The sequence below is a fragment of the Catharus ustulatus genome, chromosome 13 (assembly GCF_009819885.2).
Source record: "Catharus ustulatus isolate bCatUst1 chromosome 13, bCatUst1.pri.v2, whole genome shotgun sequence".
Taxonomy (NCBI): domain Eukaryota; kingdom Metazoa; phylum Chordata; class Aves; order Passeriformes; family Turdidae; genus Catharus; species Catharus ustulatus.
The window spans coordinates 19,185,090-19,199,171 of NC_046233.1; positions in this window are offsets into that span (position 1 = coordinate 19,185,090).

Here is a 14,082-nt window from a genome sequence, read left to right on the forward strand (position 1 = left end):
GGATTTGGAGACTTTGTTCTCCCCTAGGGTTGTGATTCAGTGCCCAGTAACGTCTCTGAACTGATTTAACTGCTCATAAGTCAGATCATGGACCTTATTCTTTCCTTAGTAAAAGTGTTTTAGTTATTAAAAGCATTAATAACACATTGATATGAAAAGCTACACCAATATATAGTAACTATAATTAATAATTATTATTTAGAAACTTCATGGCAAACAATACAAAGAACAGCAGATTTGTTGAGCTTACATTTTAAGTTTTTTCCTACTGCTTGGAGTAGCCAAAGATTTTGCATTACTTTTGAGAGAACAATCTAACTCTATAGAACAATCTATGGAAGTACACAAAGAAACATTTTGGTGATATAAGTAACTGGTATTGCTTGGCTGGTTCTTTTTGTCATTATTTAGAAAACTTAATGCAAAAGCTTTCAAATATCTATACTGACTTGCTGGTCAAGTTTGTTTTCTAAATTCTATTTATCTTCTTTGATGCTTGCTATAAAGAAGTCAAATTTTATTAAATCAAAATAGAAACTGAAGGCCTTTATATATGTTGCTATGGATGGTATGGAACTAGAATACACTTATTCTAATAAATATGTAAAAAGAGGGAAGTTTCTTTGAAAATTAACAGGCAGGTAACCTGTCAGAAGGAAGTTATACTGTTGACTGACATTAGAAATTAAGGTAACAAGGCAAACTGTTGAGACGGTATGATATCTGGGGCATTTTTCCTTGGATATTTGTATATTACAGAAAATCAGGGGAAGAGGTTGCTCAGATATTGCAGAATAGTCCATCTCCATGTCTACCTTGCCAGCTCAAATTCTCTCCTTGGGGCTTCCAAGGTGGATTTTGTTCAAAAAACTTAAAGGCTCTGTTTTTCAACTTGTTCTTTGCTATTCTTCCTCAGCTGAAATACATAAAATACTTTCATGTATTTCAAGCTAAATCTAAAGTTTGTTTCTTGCATCTAGTGCTGATTTTTAAATTGATTTTGTTTCCAGCAGCACAGTGTTGAGACTAATTGTCATTTGGGATAAAACTCAGAGTTCATCTGAACGCTCATGTAAAGCTCTATTATGTCTCATACTGGTTCTGAACTTGGCCTCTAATCTGTTTTTCAGTGGAAGTTTTGCTTTGCTAACTTTGGTAAAAAAGCCTGCAAACACCAGAAGGTCTTCAGTTTGATTTTCAGTCTCAGCCAGCACTGCTGATGAAGGGAGCAGTTTTCTTCTACTCGCTTGTATCAGTGTAGGTGTTTGCGTGGCTGCAGATCAGAACAGATTGGGGAATTGATGTGGGTTAAAACCAACTGTTTGGGGTTGTTGGGCTTTTTAAACCAGTCTGGTTTTAATCAGGTCACTGGTGTGCTTCACCATACATGTTTGTGTTGATATAAGCAGGAGAGATGAGATCTCTTCTTCTGTTGACAGAGCTGCTTCAAAAGAGAAAAGTATTTGTTTGGATTTTCTTTAACAGAATTTTCGCACTGAAAATCTTGGCTGTGACTGAGTCCATGCATTAAAGTCGTGTAAGGAAGGGAACAACATTCTGCATGTTGCACAGTCTTTTCCTTTTATGCATTCCTTTCCAGCCAAATAAGTTCTAATACTTACTACAGAGAGCATAGCAGGAGTGTGACATTGAGCCTTTATTTCATTTTTTTGCAATAAAATGCACGCTTTGAATAGCCCCCACATAAATGCATGTGTAGTTTTTTTCCTGCCTTGCCACCCCTGTGCTCTCCAACTCCTTAGACTGAACAGTCTCACAGAGGTTGGCTCTGTTCAGTGTCTGAATTCCAAGAAATATCTGCAGATCACTGTATCTATTACATGATAGAAAATTCCAGTTTGGGTCTTCACAGAGTTATCTTAATAACAGTACCTTCAATTAAAATCATAGTTTCACTAACTTGATATGGGAATCTGAATACTCACGGTCTGTCAGTCCATGGGTTGGTGGCAGTCTGGAGCTGGGCTCAGCCCTCCTGTGTGGCTCCTCTCTGCAGTTTGAGAATGCTGTGCTTTGGGAGGTGCTGAGTACCTCACTTAGGGTGATTTTGCTGCCCCAGACTCTGCTCAATTGGTTCTTCCTCTGCTCTTGCCTCCGTGGATCTTCCTCCAGCAAAACTGACAACTTTGTGCCCTTCTGTTTTGCAGTAGCAGGGAATCTGTCCTACTTTTCCACAGAAGTGTCTGTTTGGTGGAGGTGGCAGACTCTTAAGAGTGTAGAGTTGCTGCTTCTTGCTTGTAACCATTAAAAAATTCATTTTCATAAAGTAGAGGCAGCATCTGGAATCAGCAACTCAAGTTGTTTGTTTGAAATTTTGGTGTGTTTCTGTGATTACACTATTTGAAATTCTCCATTGCTCCATCTTTTATTTATTTAAAGCATGGGTTCTGTTAATTGTCGCTGGTGCAGCTGCACACACATCTGACTTGGATTGCTGTTTTTATATGCTAACAACTAAACACCACCAGGTGTCCTCTGTTTCTGTACCAGATCTGAATTACCTCCTGGAGATCCTCCCCTGGATTGGAAAATACTCATTTTAAACAGATCCCAGGGGTGAGGGGTGGCACACAAACATTTTCCTCAGCTTTGAAGAGGTTGTGTTGCGCAGCCACTTGGGAGCATTAGGGGATTTTTACTCTATGTCATATTTTGGTTGTATAGCTTTTCCCCTTGCCCCCACAAACTTACTTACTTATTTGTGACTCATCAGTGTCCAAGGGATTATTTTCCAGCAAGGACAGAGAAGTGTCTGGATATTTCCAGTTGTCTCTTCCAGACCTGTTGCTGAAAGCAGCTCAGCCATCACCACACACAGGCTCATCCTTCTCCTACCCAGAGTTTATTAGCAGGAGCAGTTAGTATCAACCAACAAATGGGTTTTTGCTCAAATAGTAGTTGAGGTCATTGAAATAAAAACGAGCATAGAAGATGGTTAAATACTGAAATTTGTGTGTTTTCTTCTTGCCTTGGTCCTGTCTCCTTGCTTGTCCAATCAGGAAGGGATTTCTGTGACAGACTGCCAATATGTGAGAGAACATATTTTTACACAGCAACACATCCCTCTGTGGGATGCAGCAAAGCACTGGGAGATGAAAATCGTGCCGTGTCCATGCAGGTGGTGCACTGCAGGATGCTCCATCCTGGGCCAGGGAGATTTATTTTGTCCTCAGCAATTCCTGAGCTCAAGAAAATTGACCTTTTTCTATGGGAGCAGCTGAAATTCCCTGGGAGCTGGGAGCTCCTGTTTTGCAGAAGTGATCAATAGCACTCCCTCTTCTTCCTGAATGCTTTAAACCAGTATCCCACCTCCCAGCTTTTAGGGAAGTTACACCTTATTTTGGATAGGAGATAAGAAAAAAAAAGCACATTTCATGGTTTTTTCCCTCTCTGTGGAGACATCAAACAGCAGTAAATGAGGGTGTTCCCTTGTGCCATTATTAGATGGAACAAAACAGAAGCCATAGGTTATCCCCAGTTCAATACTTTCTATTTCAGCTCTGTGCTCCTGAATTATTCACAGCCCTGTCTCTGGAATGGTAACAGAACTCCAGCTGCATTCCCAGCAGCATTAACCTAGAGCCACACCAGATGGTAGTTCCTCAATGGCTCTGTGAGGCAAGTGGTGAAACCATCTGAAGGTGACTTGAGAAAGAAATCATTTCAGTGGTGGCAATGCTTACAAGGGCACTGACTGTGGCTGGATTCTTCCTTATCACCCTTTATTTTTAATTTCCATTTTGTGAATATTTCTAAACATAATTGGGTGATTAACCATGATGTTTGTTCCTGTAATGGGTGTAGATGGTGAGAAGTCATGTCAGGGGTGTTAGGCTGAGGATGTGATGGTTTGAGTTGCTGAATGCTCCCCATGGATTCTGCAGTGCTATTCCTGTGTATTTTAATTGATCAGCTGTTAATTACAGCTTAGCCACATTTGATTGCATGCTAATTCATGAAAGTGAGATCTTGTAGTTAGCTTGTACAATTTATGAGTTGGAGGAACTTTATTGGACAACAGCTTGAATTCAAGTGTCTGAATTCAAGTGGATTTAACTGCCTATGTTATTACTAATATGCTAATATATTTAAATATAGTTAAGGAAGGCAGTTACACAGCTTCAATGCAGAGCATTATTTATTAGCCTAATAACTGTAGCCACCAAACTGCATATTCTCACCATCATGAGTTACCAAAGCAGAATTGAAATTCCATGCACACACCAGAAAGGATAAAAAGGATCATTAAGCAGAATAAACAGCAAGTGACACTGAAAAATACATTACAGTGATATTTTAAGCTAATGCTTGTGTGGGCTGTGCAAAAGCACAAAGAGTTTATCTCCTCCAATCATTTCTGCAGTTCTGCCACTAAACAAGGGGTTTGTTCTGCTGCTTGTCTTTACCTGGCTGGGCTGGGCAAGGCCCTTTGTGTCCCAAAGCAAAACAGGGAGGACAAGAAGATGACAGGGCTGCAAAATGGGATAAAGATCAGGGAAGGTGTTGATCTACAAAAGGTTGGCACACAATTGGTGATCATTTCTTCAAAATGTCATTTAAAAAACCCCTTTCATTTTCATAAAGAGGTTGGTCTTAATCAAGAGGAATTTTTTGTCCTTCAAAATGTGTTAATTTCTGTTCTTTATTCTTTCTAGGTTCTAGTCCAGCTGGAGGCTCTGTTGGTTTAAACAGCCTCATTCCATGCATGGAAGGAAAAATAGCCATTCTAGCTCCTCACCTATGAAAATATTCACTTGTATTATACCATCAGTGGATCCCTAGCTGCTCTTCCATTACTTAAACTGATTCATTTGAAATTGTTATAGTGGGAGCTGCAATCAATGGAATTCATATTCTGTGAAAACTGGAGCTTTTAATACTGAATGCAGTTCATAATGTCACAGCAATAATGCATCCTGATCATGAAAAATGAGAATATGCATCTCTTGACATTTTGTAATGATTTAGAAATGACCATGCTTATCTGCATTTCACATGAACTTTGTTATCTGTAATAGAAATGGAAAATATTTGAAAGGCCATTTTCCTGTAGCTAATCATTCCTATAGGGTTTATGTTTAATTTTTTTCTTCTTTTCAGACTCCTTGAAGTGCCTATGTAGTTCTGTCTGAAATGCCTTGTGTCCACATGTGCACTTCCTGAGCTGTGGTTTTATTTATTTTCCTATTCGGTATTTAATTCCATAAGGCTTTGTTTTCCCCATTCAGGAGAATCTCAGAGGATTTGAACTACATTGCAGAACAACAGTTACACATTAAATCTTTTTTTTTGTGATAAATATTTTTATTTTGGGCTCCCTTGCAGTTACAAAATCTTCAAGAAGCTGTGTTTAGCAAACATCTCCAAACTTCAGTGTTCTCCTAATCACATAAGCACAAAAGAGAAATTATTGAATTTTAACATCTGTTGAAAAGGTTGCTCTTTCATTTAAAGGCTCAAAACTGTTGCAAAAATCCCAGTGATGAACTTATTTTGCCACAGCTTTGCAGGCTACAGGATATCTTATGTGACTCATAGGTAATACGTAAGAAGAATATAGTTTAACTTTTGTTAAACTTCTGTAATAGCATAATTTAACTTTTGCTAGGGGTGGTGGAGCTACCTAAGTGTTACAAATTACATCAATCTCATAGTTAATTAGATTTACAAAATCATGATAGAGAATTAACATAATTAGTCATTCATAAAGAAATTCTATAAGACACACAAACAAGGCAGCCTGCGAAGCTGTGGCAAAATAAGCTCATCACTGGGATTTTTGCAACAGTTTTGAACATCTTTGTGAAAGGAAAGAGCAACCTTTTCTACAGATGTTAAAATTCAATAATTTCTCTTTTTCATTTATGCTGTTATGAGTGCACTGAGGTTTGGAAATGTTTGCAAAACACAGCATCTTGAAGATTTCATAAGTGCAAGGAAGCCCAAAATAAAAACATTCATGACAAAAAAGATTTAGTGTAGAACTGTTGCTCTGCAATGCAGCTCAAGTCCTCTGAGAGGCCTGGCTTTGCTCATTCAGTCAGTCCAGGTTAATTAGCTGCAAGCAGGTGACACTTCAGTGCTGCAAAAACCTCCCATATCAGTTATCAAAATTCAATCAGACTATTGCTATTGTTCTAAAAGTCTCACACTTGTATTAATTATTGGAATTCATTTGCCTTTTAAATCTATTTAGAATAGAAACAGTAGCTTCTACATGCAGCCCATGAACATCCCAGCGTGGCCAATAAAGCAGTTTGGGTTTTAGAGCTGTGTGAGGTTTGCTGCTGCCAGAGGGGAAGTTATTAGATGTTCTCAGCCTTGTTAATACTCTGATATTCTCAAAACCCACTTGGCTGTCTGTCTCTGTTTGTATATATGTTTTTGTAAAATACGCTCTAGATTTCTAGTCTGCTTTAGATTCCAAAACAACAGAGGACATTACTGTTGAGGTTCTTTGAAGAATTTGTGATGAGCTAATGAAGGCGGTCTTGCACATAGGTGCTGAAGCAAGAAATGGATGATACAGATCTGTAAAATTCATCTTAACTGTGTCATGTCCAACGTAACACTAATCACAGATAGTTAAATCTGGATAAACTTTTTTATTACAGGAAAAAAGAGAATTCCCTAGGAATCTTAACTTTGAGAATTCATCTCTAATCTTTGAGATGCTCTAGATGGAAGCATTAAATTATCTGGCAGGATGTTTTAAAATCAGATTGTTTCACAAAACCTCACTAGTGTTTCATGGTATCAAACGGTACAGAGAGATACAATTTTAATTCAGGTAGGTGGCTGGGGGATTTAGCATTGCTGAACTGAAATTAAAAAAGGAAGAGAGATGAATGCATTTCAGGATAAATGATTTATTACAGGCCTACCAACTTCCCCAAGGAAACAGTAAAAGGAGCATTGTTTCACAGATTTAGAATTCTCTCAGACGAGGTAGGAGAGGAGGAGGAGGGAGCAAGAATTTCTTGGGAGAGAAATACAAAAATCTGAAATTTGGCCTGATATCCCTTATGTGGAACTAGGGAGGTAAATCACTGCCTACTTTTCTTCAGGTTAACCTTTTTGAGTGCAAGCATGCAGCCATGGAGAAATGTACTCACAAAATGTATTAGAAACACAAAATATTTTCTTTTTTGATACTAAAACAGAGAAAAATAATTTCTGATTTTTGGATTTTCTTTAAATTGAAGGACTCATATCCACAGCAAACTACACTGAGCTACTGCAGGGATGGAGGCACATAAAGATGAATTTTAGAGAAGTTTTGTTTGCTTCTAGTTTTTTAATTCTTACTTATTTTGCAAAAATTCTATGTTCCAAAGGCTGAGAACTACCTAATGCATCCAGTAAAAAAAAAAAAGCAAACTGCAGATAAGCAACCAAAATAAAAGATTATTAAATGAGCTTGAAGTGGTTTTAAATTTTTTTCTGAGCTCCAAGCTCAGAACTTTTTAATCCAAATTTTGAATTGGATAACTTGAATTTGAGTACCACTTGGGTGATGCTCTATTGCCCTTATGTTTAGGGTTAGTAGGAAACTATTTCTACTTGTCATCAGAGAGTCTGGAATTTTGGCAGCTATGAAGGACGAAGATGCAAATCACCTTGGTCTGTTCAGATGCACATAAAATGCTCTTTCTGACATTTTCTGTAACATAAAGAATATTTACTTAAAACCAATGTTGTTGAATAGACAAATATAAACTGTATTAGACTAATGTCCTACAAATAGTTTACATTACCTATTCCAGTTTCATTTGCTTTTAGAACAAATCTTGTTAGATTTAAGGTATAATAAATAAATAGATGGAATAATAGATTTAGAAGCAAATTTTTGGCAAGAATATAAGGCACCTTTCTTCTGCTGGAGTGTGACCTAGCTTTAATTACTATTGCCCAGTAACTTGTAATTAATTCTTTTTCTAATGTAACTCTTTATTCTAACTAAATATTTGCATGCCTGAATTTTGACCAGTAATTTGGGATGTTCTTTTGATTCCTTCTCTGGTGTGTCAGTAAAAATTGGAAAGTGGTGTCATCCCATTCTAATCAATCTAAAACCTTAGAAGTCTTGAGATAATATTTCAGTTTATTCTGAAGCCACAATATTGAAGGGGTCTACGATACATAGAACAAAAAGTTCCACAGTTTCTGACCTGGTAGTGTTAATGACATTATCTGGTGTTTATTTGTATGCTCCTTGGACTATTGCTTCTTTCATTTGCTGTTTTGTCAGAGCAAAACCACAGACTTTTACCAGAAGTCTGGCAAACACTAAAAAGCTTTTGCTTAAAATATCATTTACAGTTGATGGACTTAGAATACAGATCAGGAGTTGTTTTTCCCAGCAACTTGAATCTACAGCTTTCAGAATATATTAAATTTTGGCTGTTTGCTCTGTTCACTGAATTCCTGAATAACTTAATAATTACTTGTTTTCAGCAGGGGAAAAAAACTCTTGTGACCTAAGGTATTCATCTTATTTAGGCAAAAGTAAGTGCCTGTGTTGATGGCAGAGCACACACTGAAGCAGTTGTGTTAGTCATTGCTCTCAGCTAGCACAGAAGGTTCTCACGTTGAATCAGGGAGATGTCAGCTGTATCTCTGAGTATTTTTAGTCCTTTCCTTAGGTTCTAATTAGCAGTGTCTTAAAACACAGTGAAAATTCAGATGAATTCTGGACTGGCTGTTTATCGCTGTAGTAAATGAGAATAACAACAGTTTGTTGGTAAAATGCTGTGTTGGAGTGCCCTGCTAGAAACAGTCTGCTCTGATTATGTAGGGCAGCTTCTGTGAAGATAAATAGGTTTGTAACAGCAGTTCTTGGAAGGGTCACTCTGTGCTCTAATGATGCTGGGGTTTAGGTGTGTGTTTGAGGTGCTCCTGTAACCTTTGGGAAAGGATGTACAGCTCTGCTAGCCCTCACCACAGCATTCAGGGGTATCTGCCTTCACCAACAGCAGGGACCTAATTATTCTGTGCATATCTGGGATGCAAACCTTGGATACATTTTGAGCCCACCCTATGGGATGTTACTGTTAACTCTTTTTTCAGTATAAGTGATTATATAGCCAATATATGCCCAAATTTGAAGTTAAATTCTGATATTCTTGAGTTTTGCACAGCAGTTTTTAGAGATTTGGTCAGTGCTAAGCTCCTTTCTCCATGCTTATATTAAGTTTCACAGGGTAAAGTGCTTTATGGTTTTTATTTTAACAGGAGTTAAAATAACAGTTTTATAGGTCTGTTTGGCAGACTTAATGACACATTACTGAGGAGAAAAAGATTTCTGTGTTAGTTAAATAAAAGATATCCTCACCTTTACTGAATTTCAGGAGTAGAAGGTAAACTGGGTCATTAAAGGGAGCTGCCAGTGCTACTGTTTGAGCAGACTGGAACACATTTCACATGGCAGGTGACCAACTTGGGCCAGGTGGAACCCACCCAGTTCACCACCAGTTCCTGCTGTGTGTGTAGATCCAAAGAGAGACTATCCCTATAAAATGTGTAGGTTATGCCATAATTCTGAATAATTACAGGGCAGCACAGGAGGCATTTCTCAAGGTGAACTCTGCAGTTCTTTGGCAGAAGCACAGGAGAAGTTGGAGCAGCCCCTTTGTGCTTTCTGTTGCTGGTCTCTGGCCATGTAGGAGGTTTAATTCTCAGATCTATTTTTCTGCCATCTTCCAAGAGAATTGAAATGTCACCGCTTCAAACTCATATTTTCAGAATAAAATGCACAGCCTCCCAAAATACTCTATTGACTGAGTAGTTCACCCACTTTAGGCCAGATTTGTAAAGAATCCAAGCCAATTAAGCTGGCTCAGATCTCACTTAAGACTCCTGCATTCCAAAGCAAGAATCAATGTCAAGTGTTTCTGTTGACATTCTGGGCATTATTAAAAAAACCCAATCCTGTTTTCTTCCCTAATAACAACAGACTCATCCTTCTGACAATCTTAGGGTTGGATTTCAAAGCAAATATTGCATTTTTAGTTTTAGAAAACGTATATATCTCAAGTAACCAAATAATAAAAGCACATTGGCAATGCAGGGTACTTCACAGTTTGGCACTGAGTGCTTTCTTTTACATGGTGCCATGTGCAGAGCTTCTCAGACAAAAATGAATCATGAGCAAATGATTTTTTTTTCTCTTACAGAGAGCTCTGGAGAAAAATAGAACTGCAAAATACCAAAAGATTTTCCCACAGGACAAATAGAGGGAAGTATATTAGGGTCTTGTTCAGTAGAAGACTCTTAATGGATTGTAGAAATTTCTGCTGGCTCACAGTGTGGCTTTTCTCGAGCTCTGATCTGGGCAGATGCAGCCCATCAGTTCCAGGGAGCCAAGAGCTCGTCCTGCCTGCAATAATGAGACCTGCTGGGGAGCAGAGTGTGAGAATTCTAGTGTCTGCACTGCCTCTGGCTGTGCAGAGAAAACCTTTCCTGCCTGTGACATGTCCTGTGGACACACAGTTAAAATCTAACCTGCTAGAAAATAACTAAAATGTGAGATACCGCTCATTATTTAGTGAGTCATATCCTTAATGCAGCTGTAGGATGAAGAATAATAAAGTAATGTGTAAAAAAGAACTTAGGTTATTCTGAAGGGAAGGTGAATTAGTCAAAGTGTTGCAGAAGAACTGGAGCATCTGCAGCACAACCAGAATTTTAAATGCAGGCACAGATTTATTTCTTAGTTGAGCCTCAAAAATTCAAGTTAAGTGTATTCTGCAGGTAGCAAATACTGATTAGAATTCAGACAGACATAAAGAACATTCCTATAAAATTTACTCAGGGAGGAATGCCCATCTTTAATTCAATCAAATGTCTTTATTTCAGTACTTTCCTTTAATTTTTTCCCCTTTCTTCCCTCAATGTACCATCACCCAGCCTTCATCTCCAGAGTTTATCACAAACTTCTTTTTCCCCTTCAGAATGTTGCACTCAATAATTTTGCCTTTTCTCCAAGCTGTGATAAGCTCAGCTTGGGCTTCCTCTCTCACATCTTTCCCTGCACATTTTGGCAATGTTCACCTGGAGCAGCTCCATGTGCCTTGAGAGCTTCCTGCACTGCCCAAGGACACCCTGATGCCTTTTGGGGCTACCTAAAAACAGGGGCCAGACAGGATTAAGGCAATAAAAGCAGTTCTGTTTATTGAAGGCCTTCAGGTACATTTAGGGCAGACAAAGACCCCCAGGGACTGCATCCAAAATGGACCCTGGGTCAGGGGTTTTCACACTTTGATCAGTTTGGTCCCTTTGCACATTGGGGTCAATCTCCCAATTACAGCTGCAGGTAATGAAGTCATTTAGCCCAAGTTTGCTCCCCTCAATTCACTTTTGTTTCCATCTCTGGGCCCTGAGGCAGTGAGGTGTCCTTGATTCCCAGGCTGCAGAGGAATTGTTGTGTGTGCCCAGAATGGGAGAGCAGCAGCTGACACTGGGTGTGGAGTTTGGAGTTCTGCACTGAGGAACTGCAGGATTGCAAATACATGAAAAATATAAAAGCTAAAACCCTAAGGCATCAACCCAGGACTCCCTGCAGGGTGGTGAGTCTGGCATTCCCTGGGATGCAGTGTCACCATCTGCTGGCCCCATCCCCTCTGGACACTTCGCTAATGCACAAGGTGAGGCAGAAGAAATGGTCAGGGCTGTTTTGAGCATGAAAACAATTCTTTGGTGTTCTCCACCTGCTCTGGGCTCTGAAGGAATTATTGCACTCTTCCTTCCAAGAAGAAAGGTGAGATATGGAGTCCAAATAGAATATTCCTGAGGTTTCCCATTCCTTCACTCAGGATGGTTTCAGCAATCTGGCTCTTAAATGACAGCAGAAAGCCATTTAATATATTAATAACTCTTGCACAATGAAAAAATACTCAGAGGTCCCAAATTCTTTTAAAAAAAATATACCACACTATTATCCAGATACACCACTGATAGCATAAAGTAATTCCAATGTATGAGGACAGTCAAGGTGATTAATGTCTGTGTGTTATAGAAACATATCTTTGCCTTATTGTTTTTTTTCTAACCCCTTTAACCTTATGAATCCTATCCATTAAAAAATGTCTATAACCTTTACCATTATAAAAACCCACATGTTGATTTGCTTGCAAATGAAGTTTTCTGTGGAATTCCAGATTGTTTTAACTTCTTGGCTGTGGATTAATGACCACAATTGTCCCTCCCCTCCTCCTCAATTTTAGTGTCAATATTCTGTTACTATATATGAACAATATCACAAATGATGACTATATAAAGTGTTTTGCTCACTACAACAGAAATATCATTTTCCTTGTGGTCAGTCCATGTAATCCTTATTACAGCACGATTTAATAATTTAAATGTTTCTCCTCCTAAAGTTTCCTTTCCTTGCTGAATTTTAACAGGAAATTTTGTGTGATCAAATATATTGAGCTCTAAGAAGGGGTAGGAAATGTGTATTTCTTCAGTTTGGATTTATACTAACAGTCCAGAAATGATGGTATAGTGAGTAGCAAGCAGATCTCAAGAGAAAACAAAGAGAATTTTATTTTCATTTAAGAAAATATGTTATATACAGTAATTTCACGATTATAAGCCGCACCATTTTGACTAAAATTTTGGTCCGAACCCAAAGTGCGGCTTATAATCAGGTGCGGCTTATATATGGACAAAGAACGAAAAGTTGCTGTTTTAGTTTGGAGGACAGGTGTCTGCTGAGAAAGGCAGGAGTTTCTCTTTGAAATGGAGAATGCAAACCCCCTCCCTCCAAATTATTATAATTTTGAAATCAAGGGGCTTTCAGGCAAAAATATGGGAATTAGGAATAACAGTTCTTTTCTAGGGAAATTAAAATAGAAATACAGTACTACAAAGAAACAAACTCCAAACCCTGACACAGTCAGAGTACAACCTGACACCCCGTCAGGCAGGGTGTTGGTAGCAGTCCCATTAAATGGTGATTGCAGTCCCCTTGCAGTGACAGATATGATTCAGTTGGAGCAGTGCTCCTGGAGAAGGTGCAGTTTCCCTCCGGAGGTCCAGTGGTGATGTGGAGAAATCCGGCTTTCCTCTGGAGTCCAGTGGAGAAAGGGGCTCCCTTAGTGTCCCAAAACCTCTGTTTTTGTCTTGGTAAGAAATGTTGGGCTCTTCCCCCTGGCTGGAGCAACTTCCAATGGGATGCAGTAATTTTATCAGTCACGCAGTGGGACTCAATGGGCCATTAGCAGACAATGACTCGCTGGAGGAAGGATGGGGTGTGAAAAGATAAAGAACAATGCCTTGCCTGGTTTCAATGGATGGCCCATTAGCAAATTATCTGCCATTGAGATAAGGATCACTGTCCCCACCCTCAACAGATGGTGATAGAACAGATACCTTTTATCACACTCTGTATTGTAACATGCGTCTTATAATCAGGTGCGGCTTATGTATGGACAAAAACCAAAAAGTTGCTGAAACCCAGAAGTGCGGCTTATAATCAGTGCGGCTTATAATCGTGAAATTACTGTAGTTTATTTAAAGATTTTTTTTTAAGATACCCGTTAAAGTTTCTTCAGATTCGATTTTGCTTTCAATTGCCAAATGTCTTGCTGATTCACTTCTCTTAAAATTTGGTATGCTCAGAAAGAACTTGAAAAGAGTAATCAGTTCAGTTTTGCAGCTGATGATTTCTGCATTTACCCAATTTGACCATTTAAAAGAGCAGCACAAGTGAAATAATCTGTTCCTATAGCAACACAGAGAGTCTGGAGGAGCTTCCATGGTATAGAGATGATACTGAAACCTTAGAAAACCCCTCAAGATAAAAACAAAAAGCGTGGATTCTGAGCCAGCCCAATTTGATGAGCTGCAGGAGGAGATGGTTTGTGGAATGCCCTTTGCTGAGGTGCCTTTTGGGTCTGGCAGGAGCTGCAGGAACTGCAGTGCTGCCTGATCTCAGGGCTGCCTTTGCCAAGCAGCTGATGGTGGCAGTGGCAGCGTGCCGGGCTCGGGAGGGTCCAGCATGAGCCTGTGTTTAAACACTGGGCTGCTGGCAAGAGCCCTCTGTGCAGAATTAGA